General features: G+C 40.1%; 1 protein-coding gene across 1 annotated transcript in view; it reads right to left on the reverse strand.

Moving 5' to 3' along the window:
• Lar (tyrosine-protein phosphatase Lar) overlaps positions 1-22215 on the reverse strand; it is a 384960-nt gene extending 362745 nt beyond the window's left edge. Inside the window, exon 1 of the mRNA XM_072300255.1 lies at positions 21671-22215. The gene's annotated coding sequence lies outside the window, so the exon portion shown is untranslated. The remainder of the gene's footprint in view (positions 1-21670) is intronic.
• Positions 22216-22431: the final 216 nt, after the last annotated feature.

Here is a 22431-nt window from a genome sequence, read left to right on the forward strand (position 1 = left end):
ACCAAAAAAGCACCAATGTTCTAGCGTTGTTCGATCTAAGAGCTGTTTTTACCGTGCGTTTCCGTGGAAAGTTTGCGTTCACAAAATGCAGCGAAAGACCTCTGAAAGGCCTCGTAGCGGGATGTTTGATTGGGATACATTATTTCATTACTCAGAGCCAAACGGTCGTAACTAATATCATTCGGAGTGTTAAAATAAAGGCATTTGTGCGGAATGATAAATCAAGCTTGCTAGTTACTAAAAAGTTTAAAAAATTTGGTTAACTTAAATGAGGACTATTAATTTAAAAATGGAAATTAAAAAAACGAGAAATGAGGAGTAGAGAGTATAACCATATTTTTCAAGAAGCCTTAAAATGAAAGATTTGTAGATACAATCCTTTGGCTCTGAGCTACAGACTATCATTTACAAACTAAAAAAAATACATTAGAACACATACCTAATCGTTTTTTATTTTTTGTTTTTTTTCATTTCTTTCTTTCATCGTTTTTCTATTTCTTTCATTTTTTAATTTTTTTAAATTTGTTTTAATTTTTTTTTAATTTTTTTAAAATTTTTTTAAATTTTTCTTTCTTCTAATTTTTTTTTTTTTTTTTTAAATTTTTTTAGATTTTTTTCACGAGATTCCACCGTTACTTTTCTTGAAAAAAACAAATTTGCCATCAAACCCCAAAATCTACGCCGCACCGTTACGACCTTTTGTCCACAAGTTGCCACGATGTTTCCTATCCACACATTGTTCACGTTGCGCGATCCTTCATATTGCTAGTCTTCATCTTCTATCTTCATCCAAGGAAAAATTTCGTGAATAATCTTGTCTAATGGTTGTTTTCTTGTCTTGTCTACTCGAAGTGACCGTTTCAGTTCCAATGTATCAGTCGATGATTTCGGGCAATGTCTCTGCTCAGCAATGCGCCATATCCATGACGAGCTCTTTCCTGTGCAGCGAATACGTTCATTTTTCAGGGATAAATCATTGAGGGCTGAGCCTTCACGGTGCACCAACAAGGATACATGATATTTTTACCATAAAAATTTTTACGTCCGATTCTTCTGATTCTGTTAAGTGATTATCTTAAGTAAACGGTGCAAATGTTCCGATCCGTTGAATTATACAGAGTTCTGCTACATGATCTGGTACGATAAATCTATAAGATGGCGCCAGCCGCTTTTTCGTTGGCAAAAAAAAATCGTTCCTTCATCCTAGTGCCGCAATAAGCCATATTTTCTGGTCAGTGGGTAATAAAGCCAATTTCGATCTGCTCCTGTGCGTTGCAAGTAAATTGTTCCGCGCAGATGACTTATTCACTATTGTCAAAAGCATCACGCCTCCTGTCAGATGACTGCTGGCATAGTTGTTTTCGGACTCTAAGTAGACCGACGAAGAATTTATACTCGGCAAGTTGATGGTATCTGAGGGCATTTTCTTGATAAGTCCCGCGGTTTCGTGCAATGGTAACATGTGTTTATCACTGAGATTTATTATTGTCCGTGCACATCAGATGGATTTGGGCACATCCATGCTAAAGGCTTTTTAAATTTTCAGAGACTAAGGCCGAGTAGAATCTGTTTCTGCAGATCCACTCGTCAGTTCTCTGAAAATTAGACGCCATTATTGAGAGAAATATTGAAAGCGCTGATGCCGCAGATTTATGGCGCATCTATGCTCCTGGCTTTTCAAATTTTCCGGGATTAAGGCCGAGTAGAATCTGTTTCTGCAAATCTACTCGTCAGTTCCGGGAAAATTTGATGCCACCATTGAGACAATTTGAAAACAGATTTTTGGCGCATCCATGCTTCTGGCTTTTCAAATTTTCCGGGATTAAGGCCGAGTAGAATCTGTTTCTGCAGATCCACTCGTCAGTTCTCTGAAAATTAGACGCCATTATTGAGAAAAATTGAAAGCACCGATGCCGCAGATTTTTGGCGCATCCATGCTTCTGGCTTTTCAAATTTTCCGGGATTAAGGCCGAATAGAATCTGTTTCTGCAAATTTACTCGTCAATTCCGGGAAAATTTGATGCCACTATTGAGACAATTTGAAAACGCTGATTCCGCAGATTGAGTAATAGCCACAGTTACCATCACAACGAAGCCGGGATGCATTTCTTGAAGCGCCTGCAATGTTGCAGATATACTTTAAGTCTAACTTCGAGTATAACTTCTTCGAATCGGACTTCTCAGAGTCTGACTTCTTCGAGACTTACTTCTTCGAGTGTAATACTTCGTACTTCGTTGCGTACTTCGAGACTGAGTACGCATTCTCCGAATGCAAGTATAATAAATTCACTTGCGAGAACAGAATACAAAATTTCTCGTCGATGTTGCAATATCATGATGAATTAATCGATGACTCCAAAATGTTGATAATCAAAAATTGACTTTCGATAGGCTTAACAATGTTCCGGTGTTTGACACATACGTCATTCAGGAAATCTGCACCTCCTCGTACGGTTTTCATATCTTGAATTAATTTTCATCTTGTTGAAGTTACAACCCTGTCGGCGTTTGGCGATTATCCGGCTTAACCTCCGTGCAACGGGCGACGATCGGCTCGGCACACTTTCCGTCTTGTTATCACGTTGTGGAAGAGATCAATCCGTGAGCATTCTTACAATTATTGAAAGATGTAATAAGAAGCATCCCATTTGAGGTTTTGCTTGATTTTTCGGGATTTAAGGCGAACGATCATCAACTTCGAGTAATTCCAGAGTCTTCCCTCCTATCGAAACTTTATTTCATGGGCTGCAAGTGTGCGAAATTTACTCGATCTCCTGATCAATGAATCGCGGGGGACAATTGTATACAGTTGCGCGCACGCCGCGCCGGCAGGCTCAGTGTAGGCAATTAGCACGTCGGAACGTAGGTGTAGCGTTTGAAGTATATCTACGATGTTGAAGGCGCTTTACACGGAGCCAGTTCATTGCCCGCTATGATTCGAGTTCGCGGCGTCGGCGAATTAAGATTTACTGGAAACGCATCCTCTTTCCTGAAAATTCCGAAAATACTTTGATTTTGATAAAAATGTAAGCATTGATGCTCGCATACTAATTTTTGAGTAAATTATTGCAGCTGCGATAATGTGTGGATGATTTTATCCATTTTATTGTCAAAGTTACTTCCACGGTAGAAATTTTTCTGCTGAAATTACTCCAACTGTGCAGTGTAATAGTGCTTCGAGAAAACTCGTGTTTTGCTGGTGAAAGCGCACACTGAAGAACTTTCAGCACTTTTGATTGACTGCAACACAAAAATTGGTCAGACAAATCTGTGATGTGGTTCTCACTGGACGTTCAGCCAAAAATTTAAAATCCGTAAAAATGAAAAGGATCGCTGCGATATATCAATTGTGCTTGGTTCATAAGTAAAATTCATCAAAAAATTCCTGTGCAGTGAGAACAGTTTTGCTCGACTAATCAAATTCATATCCAGCACTCATTCAGAATGTTTGCCATGAAAAAAAAAAGTTCCTCCAAGAAACTGATGATGTGGTCCGTTTTGAGCACAAAGTACAGCTTTATATTTTAAATGATTCCAAAATGGCGTTGACATGAAACAGAGAGGTTACTACTATTGCTGAAATCCTGAAAAACGAGTTGGCACACTGGTCAAATGAAGTCTTCAGAACAGGGATGTTTTTGCAGGTAAACGGCGCGTGACGAAAGACAACATTGCACTCTTGTAAGTCTTACAACCCCATCTAGTATTTATTAGAGTCAAATTCGATCGCTTGGAAAGCTGAAACTGCGACCCGACCGGTCAAAAATATATTCAGATGACATTAGAGTTTCATCCAAAGTTCACGTTGGAGAGGTCCGTGTGGATCAACCTCGGCAAGTTGAGAAAAATTCGTAGGTCGTAGCAGGCGAGAAAATGGAATTCACGATGGGATCACTTGGACTACATTTTGCAATTTGGATCTATAAATTCTAACCCGGTTTAAAAACAACATATGTGCCATTGGTTTCCCAATGCACATAAGTGTTTTTCCAGAAGAGCCAGAATTTATAGTTCCAAATTGCAAAATTCAGTCCACTTGGAAAAAGCAGCAGACAGCCCCTGCTGGCTATAGGCAATTTAGTACAGGGTGCCTTAAAAGGCAAAAAAGATCGAACATTTTTAAAATTTCACGAAAATATTTCATTAAATTGCACGACGCCGTGAAATATTTCATATTTCTTTAAGGCAAGAGTGTGGAAGCCGCACAAGCTAAGCTAACTTTTTAATTAGCCCCGGTTCAAGTTCACAAGTTCGCTCTCGCATCAATTAATGAAGTTACTAACACAAAGTGGGAAGACTCGAGAGCAAAAGTGGACACTTCTTTAAGTTGGTGAGTGTAAGGCCTTGTCCACACGAGCGCAGTTCGCGGAACTTATTCCTCGAACTTGCTCAGTTCCCGGAACTTATTCCTTGAAACGAGGCATGCTGTCCACACGGGTTCGTCCGAACTGGAACCGGAACTTCAATAATACTATACAATTATTGCAAAATAATAGATTATAATACGGCCGCCAAAGTAACAAAAATAAATGTCAAGACGCATATAAAGGACGTAAAAAACAAAAACAAACAAATTCACATCAAAAGAAACATATGTAGAAGCTCGGAGTACGGGGGAAGTTCCGGGTTTTGGAGGAATAAGTTTTTAGCTCAGCTAAAAACTATTGTTCCAGGAACAAGTTCCTCGAAATAAGTTCCGCGAACCGCGCTCGTGTGGACAAGGCCTAAAAAAAAACCTGCCATTGAAAAATATCCAGCAACATGTTGTAGTCTTAGAAGGAAGGGGTCAAGCTCAACAACCTACGGAAACTTTGCATTTCAAAAAGAGGGAACTTGTTTCTGTTTTAAACGAGATTGTTTCAACAAATATTCAGCTTATATATAATATAATATAATATTTGGCTTCATTCAATATCTTTTGAATAATTTGAAGAGGGGGGTGGATGTCTCCGGGAGGCCAAAAATGAGGCCAAAATGCCTTATACGTAATACTTGTACGGCCCAACTCCTGATAATATGAGAAATGTTTCTTCAATACCTGCATGAGGTACCTTTTGACACGATAATTATAAAGTCTATTGATAGAAGTAAAAGCTTTCATTTAGTCCCTGCCGCCTCTGCTCTCTCAATTTTAATTTAGTTTTTTTTTCTCGAAGAATACAGCCTTTATAACTTACTAGTGGAAATGTTGACTTGGATCGAAAGCATATTTTGAAGCAATATTTAAATATTGCACAGTGTTCTTCCAACATTTTATGAAAATTGATTGTGAAGATAAAACGAAACACTGACGATCTTAAGAGGACACTTGGGCAGGTTCAATTTTAACCGAGAGTATAGTTGCAAAAATTTAGGGTTCGAAAAAGTCCATGTTTAATGAAAATCCCGGGTAGACATCACATGATTCTATGACATAACGAGGCCGTGCGAGGCCAAAAATGATGCATAAAATAGCCCCCAAAATTATCGAAAGAATGCAAGGGACGGGACCGAGTCCTACTACGAAGTTCCGCGCCGACAGCCCCTGACGGGTAGGCAATCCATACATTAATAGTAATTGTTTGATGTGTAGGAAAACAAGAGAGAACAACGTTCAATGATAGGAGAATTGATTTTTTACGACCTGTTCAGCAGTGCTCACAATAAAAAAAACCCAGCTTTGGGGGGGGGGGGGGGGGGGGTTAACCTTGTTATATCAAATACACTGATACCAAAATCCAAGGTGTCTGAAAGCGTCTGAAAGTGAGATATAGTCTTGATAGAAAAATCCTTTTGTAATTTGATTTATTAAAATACTTTTATCCTATCTACCTATTTTTTGTACTCACCGCCTGTTTCGACTCTGCCCGCACGCAGTGCGGCGATTTCGGCCAAGCTGTGAGTGCAATCCCTAAGTTCTTACACACGAATAAAAATGTCTATGGAGTGGTGAGTATTAGACTGTCTGGTTACAGGTGCGCGTGTTATATTCTCATCAGGAAATCTACTGACCAGCACCAGATTCCTGAGCATTGTAACCAACTAGTAGATCTAGACGCACGATTAACACTCCTAGGAGTCTGGTCCTGGCTATTAGATTTCCTGGGAGAAAAAAATAGCCTGACAGCCGAAAACCCATTATCAGCTTATTTTTCGTGCATGTAGAATGGATTGAACGGGTTATTTGAAGAGGGACGAAATCGTCAGGAGTCAAGTTTCGAGAAAACATGAAAGAACTTATCTATTCGACAATTATTCATATTTCTGCAGGAAAAAATTAACCAATGCTCTATATTCCATTTGTAATAGAACCACGAGCAGGGTCGGAAAGATGGAGCAAGAACCTGTTAAAATGTTTGAAATTTTGGCAGATACACCCCACTCCCACATAACCGCTCACTGCTGTTATTTTCAGCAGTACTATGAAAAAATCAAATAGGTAGCATGAGTAGTCCATGAAAAAGTTAAAAATCGTAGTTTGTGCCCTTACTCGTGGTTTATATAATTGAAAAGTACCAGTTCTGCGCTGGGGCCTTTTACCACAAAAGCAGATATTAAAATGTTAATAAAAAAAAAGAAACTTAAGGAGCAATTTAGGTAGAATCGCTCTGTAGTACGGATTGTTTTGTCCACACTGGTAAAAAAAACCTCTTGGTTCAAGAGTGCAGTTTCTTGTCGCCGGATTTAAGAGCCTGGACTCTAGTTTCAAGCGGATTTTGAATTGAAGCAATGCAAAATCCGCTTGAAACAAGAGTTCAAGACTCTTAAATCCGGCAAAAAGAAACTGCACTCTTAAGTCAATGCACCGCGGCATTGGTCCAAAAGGTTTTTTTTACCAGTGCACCCTCAACGAAGAATATTCCGTCGAAACCCAATTTTTGAAAAACCGGTGGTTATACACCTTCTTCAAATAAACCGTTCAATTGTTGCCGTCACCGCCCGTTTCGTCTCTACCCGCACGCAGTGCGGTGATTTCGGCCAGGCAGTGAGAGCAATTCCTAAGTTCTTATACACGGAGGTTACGAGGAGGGCAAATTAACAGTTAATTTTTCCTTCTGTTACTAGCTGCGATAGCTTTTTTAGAGCCTTTTATCATTTATTAATCCACTTATGAAAATATTAATTTCGATCGAAAATTATTACTGGGGGAATAAAAAGGCAGGTGGAAACACCGCGAAAAATTTCGGTGGACCAGTTGATACATAAGATAATTTTAAGCCGGTTCAGCTCCTTTACCGTGGAAAAACACCTAAAATGGTCCGGTTCAAGCACTGATAGACCTGGGTATATTGCCGGTTCAATTTTTGGCCCACAAGTTCGCCCCTGACTGACGAATAACATACGTCTCGATACTACCTATCAATGAGTGTACGATAGACTCCAGAGTCAAAAAAATTTTGACCGCGAAAAACCGCGAAGGCGTTACGTCTACCACAGCCCACTCTCCGTATCTCAACAGCCGTCGTTGCCTGTAACCGCGAATTCTCCCGATAAAGTTCGGAAATTTGACTCAAAAAAACTGAACGACAAAACTAACAAACTAGGTAACTAAAAAACTAAACATATCGATGAAGAATTTCGATCGAAGATTCCGCTCATGTTTTACTTTTTTTCTTTCTTCTTTCAGAGTAAATTTAGACACATTATTTCATTTAAAGTTTCTGTGAACTTCTTCGCTAGCTGCCTATACTGTAAGCTCTCAAGACTCCTAAATTTTCATTTCTAGTAACGCTTGGTTCTGGCGTTCTACCGGGCCAGTTTTCAAGATTTTTGCGGCTACCGACCGGTAACTCAAGGTAATCTTTAAATGATCCCGCTTTATTGAAAATTTGGAAACATGGGGCAGGTTTTCGTATCGTACGTGGTAAAGTTTGCGAATTCTCCCATTTAAACGATTTAACTTCTCAAATTTTGTCACAGTCTGTTGAGCGTTTTACAGGACCGATTTCAATGAATTTTGCGCCTATCGACAGGTTATAGTCCCTTAATGAGGCAGCTCTAATCAGATTTTGGAAGTAGGGCCCAGGTTTTTTTACAATCATGTTACAAAAGTTAGCTAATTCGCAGAATACTCCCCAAATGATGCCGCTAAGCGCAGAAGGTTGCGCAGTGGCTAAATGACCTGCGACATAAAAAAGAACCACGAGACGGCCCTTCGATGGCGCGGAGTGCCTTCCGGGGATTGGGCCGCGTAGCAGCCAGGGGGCGTACCCCCTGGTTTCATAGTTCCACAAATATTCACATATTATTTCAAGAATACTCGAGGTAGTTTCATTTAAAAAACTTCAAAACATCGGAAATTTTGAAAATAACGTGAAGAAGTGATTGATTGCGTCAGTGAAGCTTCTACTTGAGAGAGGATCCTAACGAACATTTGAGCTTCGTGTGACACAAGAAATGGGAGCTGAATGACTGAAGAAAAATAGCGAAAAACGCAAGCACTTGTCCCCCCCCCCCCAAAAAAAAAAAAAAAATATTTAAAAAACACTCTTGGAATGTTATGGCTCAGAACAGACTTGCAAAATCTGAATGATTTCCGAAAAAAAGGAGCGAGGAAATAAATGAGTACCCACTTAAAAGTATGCCTAGGATGTCAATCTCATTGAGATTCGTTAGAGATAAGTTTATCATTCGGAAAAATGTTTTTAAATTCGATCGAATTTCGAGGAAAAGATCGAGACGGTCATATCCTTACGGAGGGAAATGTTCATCCGCTATCTGAATCGAGAATAAAAGCGTGAACGGAGGGTTGATTGTTTTTTACACGTGGCTGCAAATGACATAATCCGAATGCTTCCATTATGTTTGTTCAAGTATATACAGGACCAACACTTTTACTAACTTCATATATTTTCTACTGAAGTATAATTGGACTCAAATTCGTATCATCTGAGTTTCAAGTTAAAATTAAACGGATATGTGACCATCCGAGGGAAAATAATCGCACGGGAGCATTTTCAAGGAAGCGATTTTTGTCGAGTTGGGGGTCGAGAGAAGTCGGATTTTTATTTTTTGGAGGAAAGCTCTCAAAGATGTCCTGAAAATATAATAAGTTAAGAGAGGTTTTCTTACTTTTTGCGTCACGGAAGGCTAAAAATTCAATCGTGACTCAGCAATTTTATATTCCTTGAACATAGCAAGATTAGGACTTTGAATTCATTTTTCTTTCACACCGAGAAATTACGAACTGTCCACGATTAAAGCGTGCAGGCAGGCGCGCACCGTACGGTACGCGCGATGCGTGGAGTATTCCTACAGTCTTGTAGGCGCTCATATGCGTTTGATGCCGCACAGTGGATCGAGTCAATGGGAGAGATCGAACAAGATTTGGCAACCTTAAAATCTTAAAACTCCGTTCATACAAAACTTTAAAGTTTGAAAGGTGGTTCCGATGGTTTCGTCGTGGAATTTTCTCTAAGAGGCATCCCTTAAAATTTAAAATCTGACGGATTAATCATCAGAATTTGTAATTTTATTTAAAAATTCTGTGTCCGACCTCTCTGATTGACTTGATTCAGTGTGCACCGACCGACCGACCGTACTGTTAGGCGCAATACGTGAAGTATTCCTACAGTCTTGTAGGCGCTAATACGCGTTATGATTCGAGCGATTAAACTCGCGGAGTTGAGCATTTCTCAATTTACTACATTGATTGTTTGCGCTGATGCACTAGGGCCAAAGCCCCATCGTAGGGCAAAAAAATGAAAAATAAAGAAAAAACTTGTTAGTAAGATGAAGTTTTTGCAGACTCTGTATGAATTATTGTCAATTAAAATCAGCTGCATCAAATCTAACTAATTTTCCTCTCTTTGTTTGCAATTTATACACTTGTATATCAACAGTTTTAAAGGAGAGCATTAAAAGTTCATTATTTCGGAGATATGAGCGCACTTAATTACTTTCGATGAAACTTACTGTGATCGCGTTGAAGAAAATTACTAAGAGTACTTTGATTTAATTTATTTCATGCTTTCTTTTGGAGGGGATACTGAAACCGTAATAGTGCGTACTCTGAAGAAGGAAATGCAACCCTATAATTTCCCGGGACAGTCACATATATTCGTATACAAATAAGAATAGATACATACTACTACGGATCCTAAAACTTGAGATACTTTATCTCTAGATAACCATTCTTGCATTTATGAAAACTTCAAAACATACTCACTACAGATCTTTCTTATGGAAGTAATCGTGAGACCAACTCGACAAAAAATGCTGCCTAGAAATTTCGGGAATCGCTTTACGAGCATCTGGGATTGGGTAGCCAAACAATTATAGTTTTTAGCGCAGCTGAAAATAAGCCTTTTCCGGCGCAAAACCTACTATCCTAGTCATTTTTAATGATTTCAGTTTGCATTCTGTAATGTTTATATTTTTGGGGCTATGTAGTTTGTGCAATTGTGCATTTCTCTTAGGGTGATGTATAGGAGATTTCAAGCCGAATTCAAGTGTTTTCAGGGGGCATCTGGATTTTTTAATACTTCAGATTTAAATTCGGCATAAATGACAGCAACAATAGATGTAGGTTCATTGAGAACGGTAAGCAGGATAGCAGGATTCAACTGCAGATTTTAAAAGCTCTAAAAGTGCGTTACAAGTGTGGATATGAATACTTTAAAATTGGCAAGGATGAGGATACGCGGCAACGACATCCAAAACTTCAACGGATTATTTTTATTGAAAACATGATTTCTATCTTCCTTTGGGAAACTTTACAGGCAAATAAATTTAGAGTTCATGGCTGGAAAATAAAGCTCAAGAAAAAAAGGATTTTTATCCCTAAAAGTACCCGGGACTTAAAGTAAAGGGTCCGCGTCCGTAACTTCGGACTTTCCGCGGTAACAATTACCACGCCCCCCCCCCCCCAAAAAAAAAAATCGCAAATGACCATGGTATGTGAAAGCTTCGTTGTCATAGAGCTTTCCATTCGTCAGGGTGTCTTAATGAGTAAGTTTCATTTTAAGCGATTCAATGCGTAAGCATGCTCGCTTCTTTAGTTGTCATAGTGGGTGCCTGGGTATGGGTGGATTTCAGCTAATGGGAGAAAATTGTTTTCATGGGCGTAGCTAGGGGGGTCCTGGGGCGGCAGCCCCCCCCCCCAGAAATCTCGTGCCCCCCCCCCCCCAGAAAAACGGGATCCTCCATTTCTCCCCCCCCCCCCCCCGCTCTCTTCACCACGAGAGGTGGTCCCTTGGCCCCCCCTAGAGAAATTTCCTAGCTACGCCCCTGTTCTGAAAAAAAGTTAAAAGGTGATTTGGCCATATCAAGCTATAAACTACTTTTCTGTAATCTTGGAGCTCCATACTATAGGATTTAATTACTTGCATCGCAATATCTTTACGATTATTTTTCTTCACCGAGCCTGACATGTCAGTTTGGTTTGGACGTGTCAGGTTTGGTGACGTCACCAAACTGACATTTGGCTGTTATTAATTTTATCTGCCAATTTACAGTAACAAAATCAAACGAATCATTGAGGTTAGGTTGAGAGGCCACATGTAGATGTAAGAAAAATATATTTGCTCACATAGTCCTTGCTTATTCCACCAAAAGTTTTGATGGAAAACAGCGTCACCAAACTGACATTGAATAAGTGAGACACTCCAAAACCCATGGAAAAAACTGAAATTGTGCTGAAATTGAAAGATATATGTGGACTTATCAAGTGCATGTCTATTCTTTCTCCTTTTACGCACTCAGTCAATCAGTCATGCCTTAATCCGCACACAAGCGCAATCTCTTGAGTGGCCACAAACTAAAACGCATAGCGTCACCAAACTGACATAATATTGAGTTACACGCTTCAAGTCTCAAATTAAATTGAATAATATAGTTTTCTGGTGTCTCAATGCACATTATATCAAACAATATACATTCAAGACTTAAAAAAAAATTAGACAAAGCTCGCAACAGGTCCTGGTTTATTTATATAACGATTTGATACAGTGGTTACCCCCAAGTCACCCGTCACAAAACTGACATTTTCACTGTTTAGCACGTTGAAAAAAAGGATTAGAGTTATTCAAATCTCCTGAGGAATTTTTTCGTGGTTGGTGTGACCTGCTTCTACGCAAAAAACCAAACACCGAGAGAAAATATTATAATTGAAAGTTTTGAGCAACCAGTTACACGTCTTTCTCATATTTTCTCCCATTGACTGAAATCCACCCGTATAAGGCCTTGAGGTGTATTGTATAATGCCTGGAGGTGAATTCTTATAAGGCCTCAAAATTGTTCCGCTGAACCCGGGTTCCCGGGAACCCGAGTTGTGTTCATCGCGACTTGCGTCTCGCGGTCGAGACGTCCAACGGCGATCGCCGCTCGTGCAGCTCCGGCGAGGATCCCATCCGCAGGCCCGCCCAGACCTCCTGGCGCTGACTTCCGATGGACGGTGCCCATCAAAACCCCCGGCTTCTGCTGCACCACCACCACCACACGCATGGCCACCTGAGGCCCCCGTTACACGGACAAAATCGCCAACGGATCCCCGTCCGAGTGGAGCTCATCAATGCTCACCGATAAACATCGATGAACGTTGGTGACTTCCACTTGGATGGGGATCTGCTCGCTGTTCGTCCGTGCAACGAGGGCCCTGGAGTCGAAGGTGCGTCTGAACAGTTCGTCCGACTGCCGGATGGAGGGTACGTCAAACAGCCCCCCGGGCGCTCTGTCAGGTGACGGAACGCCCGGCGGATTGCTTGGCAGACCTTCCGCCCGACAGTCGGATGAACCGTGGAGACACACCTTCGTCTCGGTCCCCCCCCCCCCCCCCCTTCATGCACCACTAGACTACCATGCACTACTATACTACCATGCACTACTATACTACCATGCACTACTGGACTACCATGCACTACTAGACTACCGTATACTACCACTACAATATACAGGGTGTCCGGAAGTTACGGTACTTAACTCTAAGGATCGATTTTTCGGCTCAAAATATGACTATTTTTCCCCGTACACATATACCCGAAAACGCTTCATAAGTGAGCTGTGCGCTTCCAAAGTTGGCAATTTCCACTTTCAAATTGATGCGACTCCACATTATTTTGTCGTAAGTGGCTGAAACTGTAAGTCTGAAGGTATTTTTTAGCGTACTGTTAATTTTTTGTGTTTTCAAGGACTTACGTCTTCGAAAAATGACGTTACTAACGTTTTTAACGTTTTTAACGAATTTTAAAATTGCGATAACTATTTTGGTAGATGATATTTGGAAAGTCGGATTAAGGTTCGTGAAAGAGCGCAAAAAATCAAGACTATACCGAGTATGGCACCAAATTTTCCAGAAACGCGTCATTTCGACGCAACAGAGCTTTGAAAAAGTTGCATATTTTCAAATCTCCCTGCTGGGTAGGCAATTATTACTGCAGGGACTGTCAAAAAATTGCCTACCGAAAAGGGGGCTTTGAAAATCCCGAAGCTATCGCAACGCGACGGCTCGTCGGACTTCCGAAGCCCCCTTTTCGGTAGGCAATTTTTTGACAGTCCCTGCAGTAATAATTGCCTACCCAGCAGGGAGATTTGAAAATATGCAACTTTTTCAAAGCTCTGTTGCGTCGAAATGACGCGTTTCTGGAAAATTTGGTGCCATACTCGGTATAGTCTTGATTTTTTGCGCTCTTTCACGAACCTTAATCCGACTTTCCAAATATCATCTACCAAAATAGTTATCGCAATTTTAAAATTCGTTAAAAACGTTAAAAACGTTAGTAACGTCATTTTTCGAAGACGTAAGTCCTTGAAAACACAAAAAATGAACGGTACGCTGAAAAATACCATCAGACTTACAAGTTCAGCCACTTACGATAAAATAACGTGGAGTTACATCAATTTGAAAGAAGAAAAATGCCAACTTTGGAAGCGCACAGTTCACTTATAAACATTATCGGGCATACGTGTATAGGAAAATATAGTCATATTTTGAGCCAAAAAACCGACCCTGAAAGTTAAGTACGTTAACTTCCGGACAACCTGTATTGAGTAAGGAGAGAAAACGGCAGAAAAAAGAGAAAAAAGAGAGAAAAAGAGAGAGAAAAGGAAGAAAGCAGAGAAAGAGAGAGAAAAGGAAGAAAGCAGAAAATGAGAGAGAAAAGGAAGAAAGCAGAAAAAGAGGAAATACAGAGAATAAATGGAAGAGAACTAAGAAAAAAAGAAGTAAACAGTGAAAAAATAGAAGAAAACAGAGAAAAGAGCTGAACATTGAAGGAAATTGAGATAAAAGAAATATAAAACAGGGAGATAAAGAAGGAGAGAAAAAAATAAGGAAGAAAACGGAGGGGGAAAGGAAGAAAATTTAGGTAAAAGGAATAAAACAGAAAAAATAGGTAGGATAAAAAATAAGGAGTAGAAGAATTGAGGAATATGATTGGAGGGAGATTACACCTGCTAGGTTGTTACAGAGACGACCCAAATATTAGGAGCTGTTGCGATGAGGCAGCAGAACTCCAAGGACTGAAGAAAAAAATCTAAATGGAGGTAGGTGGTAAGCCGTGACAGAGGAGCACGATAAGAAGGAAAGGGTGCACGAAAAAGCGGCCTAGAATCCTGAATTACTGTGGATACCTAACCTCATCTTCATCACACTTGAACCATCTGAAAGTGGTCATTGTTCCACTTTGTGATGTTCAGTGGAGATATCGCAATTTTGTGAAATAAAATAACCTGTGAAAAGTCATAACTCCGGACGCGAAGAAGATTTTATGACACCTCCACTGGAGGCGACCTACGACATTGCATGCCACCAATTCTTCCATTTTCATTGTTACTTAGTTATGAAATTCGTGATCTTCTTTTGACCGAAAGTTTTTAACCCATTTCCCTTCCCTGCCTTACTGGATGGTAGATAGACGGCTTTCGAATTCAACTATAAGTAGAGGCACTCCTTCGCCTTGCCTAGGAAAAACGCAGTTTCTGAAAATTTGGATTTTTTGCAAACCACAGAGATATATTCTTCCAATTTTTCGGAGAATTTCGTTCGAAATTCTTATGGAATTAAGGGGCTGAGAATCTCGAGAAAAATATCTTTGAACTTCACTCACAATTAGCTATTTTAAAGACTTCGAAGTGCTTTTTGTCTTATGTATCCACGGGTTTTGGTGAACTCATGCTTCAAAAAGAAGAGTCTTACTTGGTGGAAAATTGCCACACTTTCTTTCAATGTTGTGGGAGGGAAGGGGGGAAGAGAAAACACGATTCGAAATTTAAATTGCGGGCCAATTGGCACTCCTTATTTTCACGAGTCGTCTCTGATTGGCTGATCCGTCTGGTGCCCACTTTTTGGGGCCCTTATAGAAAAAACATTGGGTTCATTTTTCATTGAAATTACCTCGAAAATTAGGGAGACTTTATCCGTCGGAGATTTCAGAAATAAACTCTCCAGATTTTTCTTAAGTGATTGATGGGTAATACATGACACTTTTTTTCTCAAACATGCCGAACGGTTCGACCTGGTATTTTCTACATGTATTAAATTGCCAATTAGGTACATATAAATTGCGAAAAAAATTCTCTGAAAAATTGGAAGACTTTATCCCAAGGTTTCTCAGAAAATCCAAATGTCATTAAAGGGAGTTTCTCCTGCGCAAGACAAATCAATGCTTTTACTCATAGTAGAATCCGAAAGCCGCTTATCGACATCTACCGTCCAGTAAGGCAGGGAGGGAGGGGTAAAGAACTTGCACCGGTCAGGGGAGGATCATGAATTTGACGACTAACAGCGAGGCAGGAGGAAGCGGTGGCGGCCGACGAAAGAAGGTGAGTTGAGAATTGAGTAGACACCTTTCTGAAAAACGTTTGCGGTAGAAGAGGGGAGGAAGTATGAGTTCGACTGAAAAAGACACGATGCACTATGGTCCACAGACTGGATTTAACGGAACTTTAGGCGGAAATGCAATGTATCGTTTTAAAAGCCGATGTTTCTAATGTTTTTTGGGTCGCTGATTTCATTTTACATCTTAGTTTGACAAAATATTAACATCCTGACCGAGAAACTTGACTTTAAATGTAACTTCGGGCGCTATTAAAACCTAAGACTTTTTTCCCCTATTCTGACGATCATGAGCATGCAATAGCCCATTGATGACAACTAACTTATCCCATAAATGATAAAAAAAATCTACTGAGATTGATTCTTAACGAAAGAGGATGAGGGTGTGTGAGACTGTGTAAGTGTGTGGTGGTGGGTGGGGGGGGGGGGAGTAAATTTGACAAACGTTGAATTCATCAATCTCATGGTAATTTAAAAAGGTAGAAATTCGTTATTTTAACTCGCTACGAACTACATGTCACTCTCATATATGTGGACTCCCTTCCCCACCATCCCCATCACAAACACAAATGTTGCATATTTTAAGAAAACATTTTGTATAAGGTAACAGAAAGCACACTTTACTGAAAAAATAAATCACATACTGAGATCGAAAAAATGACTGAGATCATAATTTGCTTTAGGAAAAAATGTATAAAACAAAACTTAACGGATAAAGTTAAAAAAAAATTAATCACATTTCAATGAGAAAACAAACAAAAACAATTAAAAATACACGATCCTAGCTTTGATTCAATCTTCCATATCCATATTCTCGTCACTCTCCTCGTCCATTTCTTCATCTATCCATTCGTCTATTTCTTCGTCTATGTCTTCATCCATTTCTTCGTCTTCATCGTCATCGCTCTTCCCTTCTTCCTCGACTTTCTCTTCTTCATCTTCTTCTTTATCTTCCTCCAATTTCAAATGATCAAAACAAGGATTTGGCTCTAAAAGATCCAAAGCGGCACGTGGCAATTTTGTAGCTTTCTTTATTACGTGGGACTTCAGGATTACAGGATCTGACGAGCACATCATCCGACACAAAATATCTATATTTGTTGCCTCTCTTGATCTTTTCCTCGAAAAACATTTTCTAAAAAGTCTATATACCTTATTTTGAGCTTCCAAAGCCTCCTCAGTGTATTGCCCAATTGGCAGCTCCATTGATTTGACGATTTCAGCTCCGTGAATCAGAACTTTATGCGCTGTAGGAGACATTGGATACCATGGATAAATTTCTACGTAGAATTCTGCTGTTTCTTTGGAATACTCTTTGAAAACGTCATATTTAATCGCGTAGCCACTTGCTAGAACTGCGAGAATTAGGTGGAATCGGTGTATTAATCCAGGAACGATCTGTGTGATTTTTGATGACACGGGAGGATTTTTGAAAAACCTTCTAGCAGTGTTTCCACAGTTGGAATTGCCTCCGCCTTGTTTCGGTTGGTCCACGATTAATCCAATTTCCTTAAACTCGCGTTGAATTCTTTTCTTCTCCTCATTTTTGATAACTTTTTCGGCTGGAATAATAATTCGCCATTTTTTCAGTTTTAGGCGATACGCAATATGGAGCAGTAGCTCAAAAATTTTGATCCACGCATGTAAGGTCGATAGACCAAGGCAATACAAGTCGGTTCGAGGGGTTTTAGAGAATGCTAATTTTAGATCGTTTGCCTTAGAGGGTAGAATACCGCACAGATAACATGTGCTTGCGCTTTTGGTGCCTGATAAACAATTACACATCTTAGTGTCCAGCATTGTAAGCTTTAAGGTATAGGAAACTTCAATATTCACCCCGTCTTTGATCACCTTTGTTGGCACTAAGTTTGCAATCTCACTTTCTAAACTAGCAAGCTGGTCTAACACAAAGTCATCCTCCTCTTTTTTGAAAATAAACTTGATCGGTCGACAGTATTGGGGTGATGCGGGTTTAGGATTTTGCCAAAAAATTCCACCTGGTTGCCCATTTGCAGCTCTTAAAATTAATGGCACTGCGCATATGACAAATAAGTTTTTATCGGACGAATCTTTGAATTCCTCGGAAAATTTTTGGTTATACTCACTTTGATTGCTTGATCCGTCAAAGCCGTATTTCCAGAGGAAATGTAAAGTATGGGGATTATCTGTACGGTGGTTAATCAGCGAAGATTCATATTTCGTCCATTCGGCCTCTAAAAGACGGTTTGTGGTGATGTCAAGTAACGCTTGCAATGAAATTTCGCCGGAGATCTCTGTAATTTTTATTGCATCATTTCCGGGCATGCATTTTTTCTTTTCTTCTAAAACATAATTATAAGGAGGAAAGATGTCAGCCTTCCTGAGTTTGGACTCTTTTCTTGTGTTGACATATTGGGATTTTGTAAAGTTATTTTTGATCATGAATGCAAGAGCTTCGCTGGGTAAAAGAGGCACGGGCTCTTCGTTCTTTCGCCCTAACACTACGTTTTTCAGATCTACAACTTTTTCAGGTGTTGCTGAAATAGCCTTAACAACCTGCGATTTGGACCTTTCCCCTTCCTTCCAAAGTGCAGTTGTATACGCTACTCCGAGCTGTGAAGAGGAATGACTGGTCACCAAATCATGGACTTTTCGCTGCTGCACTTTTATGCTGCAGCTCTCAAAGTCTTTAGAGGCTCGACTCGTGCTTGGATGAGTATTGAGAGAGGGATCTTCAGAGAGAGGAAATACTACCTTGCAAAGCCAATCTCCATGCAGTTTCCTCAGCCTCTCTTCGCACCTATGACATTCCTTCCACTTCTGTCTGAACATCATAATCAGCGCATATAATTTTTTCTCTCCATCTTCAGAAATGATTGCAGCGGGTATATTGCGTAACACAAAAGCCTTCAGAAGATCCATTAACCTGCTGATTGAGGTGCTGGTCAACCCAACTTTCTTTGCCTCTTGAAATAATTCCTCTCTTGTCACAGAAACGACTGCATGATCTGAAAATTAAGTAAAACTACTATAAAACCGGTAAAAATAATTACAAACTTCAGACCTAATGAAAAAATTAAATAATATTTCTTGACTTCGATACATCTGACATTACAGGGATAATCAGCCTTTCCTAGAGGCCCTTGTGGAGGAAAGATCAATTTTTAACGAAATTTGGCAACACAGTTGACAATTTAAATTTGTCATACTTAGTCGAAAATGTCATAATAATCTACGACTCCGCATAAATTTGTCATTTCAGCGATAATCGGCCTTCCCTGGCGGGTCTTATGAAAACGTTATATTTTCGGCCAAATTTGGCAGCAATGGATTCTGATGCAATTTGACATTATTTAAAATTGCAACAATATAGGCTAAACTTGGCAACACCGCAAAATATTTGGCCGTGCTCTCTAGCTGGAAGAGACAAGCGACCTTATCTATCGTGTTATTGAATCAAAACACTGAGTCACATTTCAAATCGCAGAGATGCGCTCCGAAAAAAATTGATTTCCACCGTTAGTTGCAAAAAGGCGCAATTAAACTTAGCATCATTTTAAACTTAAGGATATGTGGAACAAGGTTTTTCAATTCCCAAAGCATTAACTAGAATTAAAAAAAAGTTAGAGCTTCCTAAAGATTATAAATTTCACTGATTTCTAGCCTTTTTCGGTGTATGTTTGCAGCGTTAAAAAGCATACAAATTTCGGCTTAAAATTAATGATACTGGGAAAAACGGACGTCACTTACCATCAGGTGGATCCATATTGCCCAAAATTTCACATTGATGAGGCGTAACTCGGAAAAACAAACACTTTGTAACGCACTACTGAATGCGGCGCACAATCAGCTAATGAAGACCTGTTGCGCGCTCTGTTGTTAAGGCCTGTCCCTGTCTTATCAATCATTATTAATCGATGAAAACTCAGGTGATGATCTCTGAGAGTATGTTTGATAAAACTGTGGTGCCAAACTTTCATTTTTTGCACCTTCAAAATTTGCTTAAAGTTCCGTTAAATCCGGTCTGTGGACCATAGTGCGATGCGGGCCGATGCGGCAGACTGTCAAAAGGCAAAAGTGAGTTGACGGGAGAACGGAGTGAGAGATAAGAAGCGTTTGGATGAAATTGGCTGAAATATTCAGGAGGGCCTAAAATTCGGAGAAAAGAGGTGCCTGCCTGTCGGCCAGACCAGGGACGCATACATCCGGTGGGTCGCTGGCTAGTTACGTGAGGTGAGCAAAGATAAGCCGCCTGCCGCCCTGTCGTCGCCAATTCATTTCCCTGCCGATCGGCCGATCCTGAACAAACCTGTGGAACACTTCAATGTTGCCTCATCAGCCTTTCATTCAATTCTGGCGGGAAACTCTCTTCGTGTACCTATGCTGAAACGAGTCCCAATGGATTTGGGTGGGAAACTTACTTTGAGTACTTGTGCTGAAACTAAGTCTCTCCTTTTTCATCAGCTCTCTCTATTTTACTCTGATCTAATAATAAATTGATCTAGACCAAGGAGTCAGGAATTTTCTGTCTCAATTGGACTGCATTTTGCAATTTGGAGCTGTAAATTCTGGCTGGGAGGAGGCGTAGGGGACGCCCAGTGAGAGGTTGGCGACAGGGGGTGTTAAGTGAGATGAGGGAGTGTCAACTCCCTGATAACCTGTGGGAAGACCGAGCTTTGTGGCGATTAGGTGTCGCAAAGCGCCAAAGAGCGCTATAACAGCGACTCGTATGTATGTAAATTCTGGCTCATCTGAAAAAAACACTTATGTGCATAGGGAAACTAATGGTGCATACGTTGTTTTTAAACCGGGTCGGAATTCATTGGTCCAAATTGCAAAAGGCAGTCGAATTGCTTTAGTCGAAAAATGCATAAATCTCTGATTAAGGCTAATTAACTAATCTCGTTAGCGGTGTTTCAAAATCTCCGCTACTAATGAATTTTTTTTTTTACAGAGAACAAATTGACAATGTTCCTTGAAATTTTGTTTTAAGAATTTTCCTCGCACAAAGAAGAGAATCTATGGGAGTTTTTAAGCATTTTCGTTGAGTCGTTTTCCATTTAAGAAATAAAATATAACAGGAGGTGTGCAACGTCGCAAACCGAAATACGTGGTTAGGGGGCCTTATCTATGAAAAAGCTGACAATAAGTAATACAAATAGCCTTTGTTATCGTGAGCAGAATTGCCACAGAATTTGAGAAACGTGGGTACAACCAGTTTCTTGTACAAATGGTGAAGTTTCCTGCTGTTGAGGATAAGCGGGATGGATAAGAAGACATGCTTAACTTGAAATAATTTTCGTGGAATGTTGGTTTCAGCGTCAAACGACAAGGCCGATCAAGGTGAGAACTGACCAATTTTACCGACACTTTTTGCTAGTTTTCTCTGCCTGGAGCAGAATGAATTTTGAAAAGAGGACATGTGAATATTCTCAAAAATTCTCTAAGAAACCGGAGAGTGCATTTCCTTGAAATTTACTTTCAGACTTCGAGGAAACTTCTGCCTTCGAAAGAAACTCTCCTGCGAAAAAAGGGTCAATGGAAGCTTTGAAACTAGGCACTGGATCAATCAAATATTTTTCATGCGATTTTTCTCGCTCCAAAAATGATAGTACGATGTTCTGCACATAAAATACCTAAAGGGAAATAAGAAATTTCCTACTCGGCATCGCTAAAGTACGAATAAAAAATTTAAACGTCGACCACTGCAGCTACTTCGCCAATTCAACTACGTTCGATAAATGTACCAGAATTTTCAAAATGTTTGTCAAAAACACGCTAAGAAGACAAAAAGGAGGGGGGAAAGAACAGATGAATAAAGAAAGGAAATAAATTAAGATTCAATTCAATACGTCTAACACGTTGAGAATTAACAATGATAAATTATTCAATAAATGGGCAGAATTTAAATCAGAAGTATGTACGAAATGTATCTCAAACCTTGATCCAGAACCAGCCAAACCAAGTTGAAACAGAGATAATTGCATGGGCCAAATTTTCAATCCATCAGAAACACGAGATAATGTCCAAAGTACCGAAACACACGACCGAATCGCGACATTTACGAATCGTTCACACATTTTCGAAATTTCACGCAGAGATTAAAGGAGAGATCAAAAGTGTACATATCAAGTTCAGTTTACACATGCATCGTTCGTACACGTGCTGAAAATTAATGTCACGGCGAGATTACAAGCGAAACTTTTCACGGGTAAGTAACACATCAAATTCCGACCACACACTTACACGAAACCGCCGCGGAGAAAGGAAACCGATTCTGCCGGTTCATTACGATCGCTTCCTCTTCACGAAACGCGACACAGTTCCTTCGAAATCTCATCGAAAATTCGTAGGAAAGACTAGTACGATGTTTGAAAAGAGAAATACTCAAGAACAGATGTGAAGTTGAGAGATTTTAGCAGCAAAATGTGTGCGAACGGTTGAGCGACACGCGACGGCCACGCGCTACGCTAACGTTCTCTCGGCAACTGTGAAGTGTGAAGAACTGATTTCCTCGACCTCGAAGGAGCAGGGAGCGAAGATGGAGGGGCGCTGGCCTCAGTGACGGGGGGAGGGGAAGATTTTCAGCGGGCTCGACAGACCTTCCCCACTACAGGATGAGCCCAGTTCGCATTATCTTTCTACTGCACAGAATTCAGAAATCGTTTCTGCCGGGCCGATTTATTGATACATCCGGTGGT

This window comes from Bemisia tabaci, chromosome 5, assembly GCF_918797505.1.
Source record: "Bemisia tabaci chromosome 5, PGI_BMITA_v3".
Taxonomy (NCBI): Eukaryota; Metazoa; Arthropoda; class Insecta; order Hemiptera; family Aleyrodidae; genus Bemisia; species Bemisia tabaci.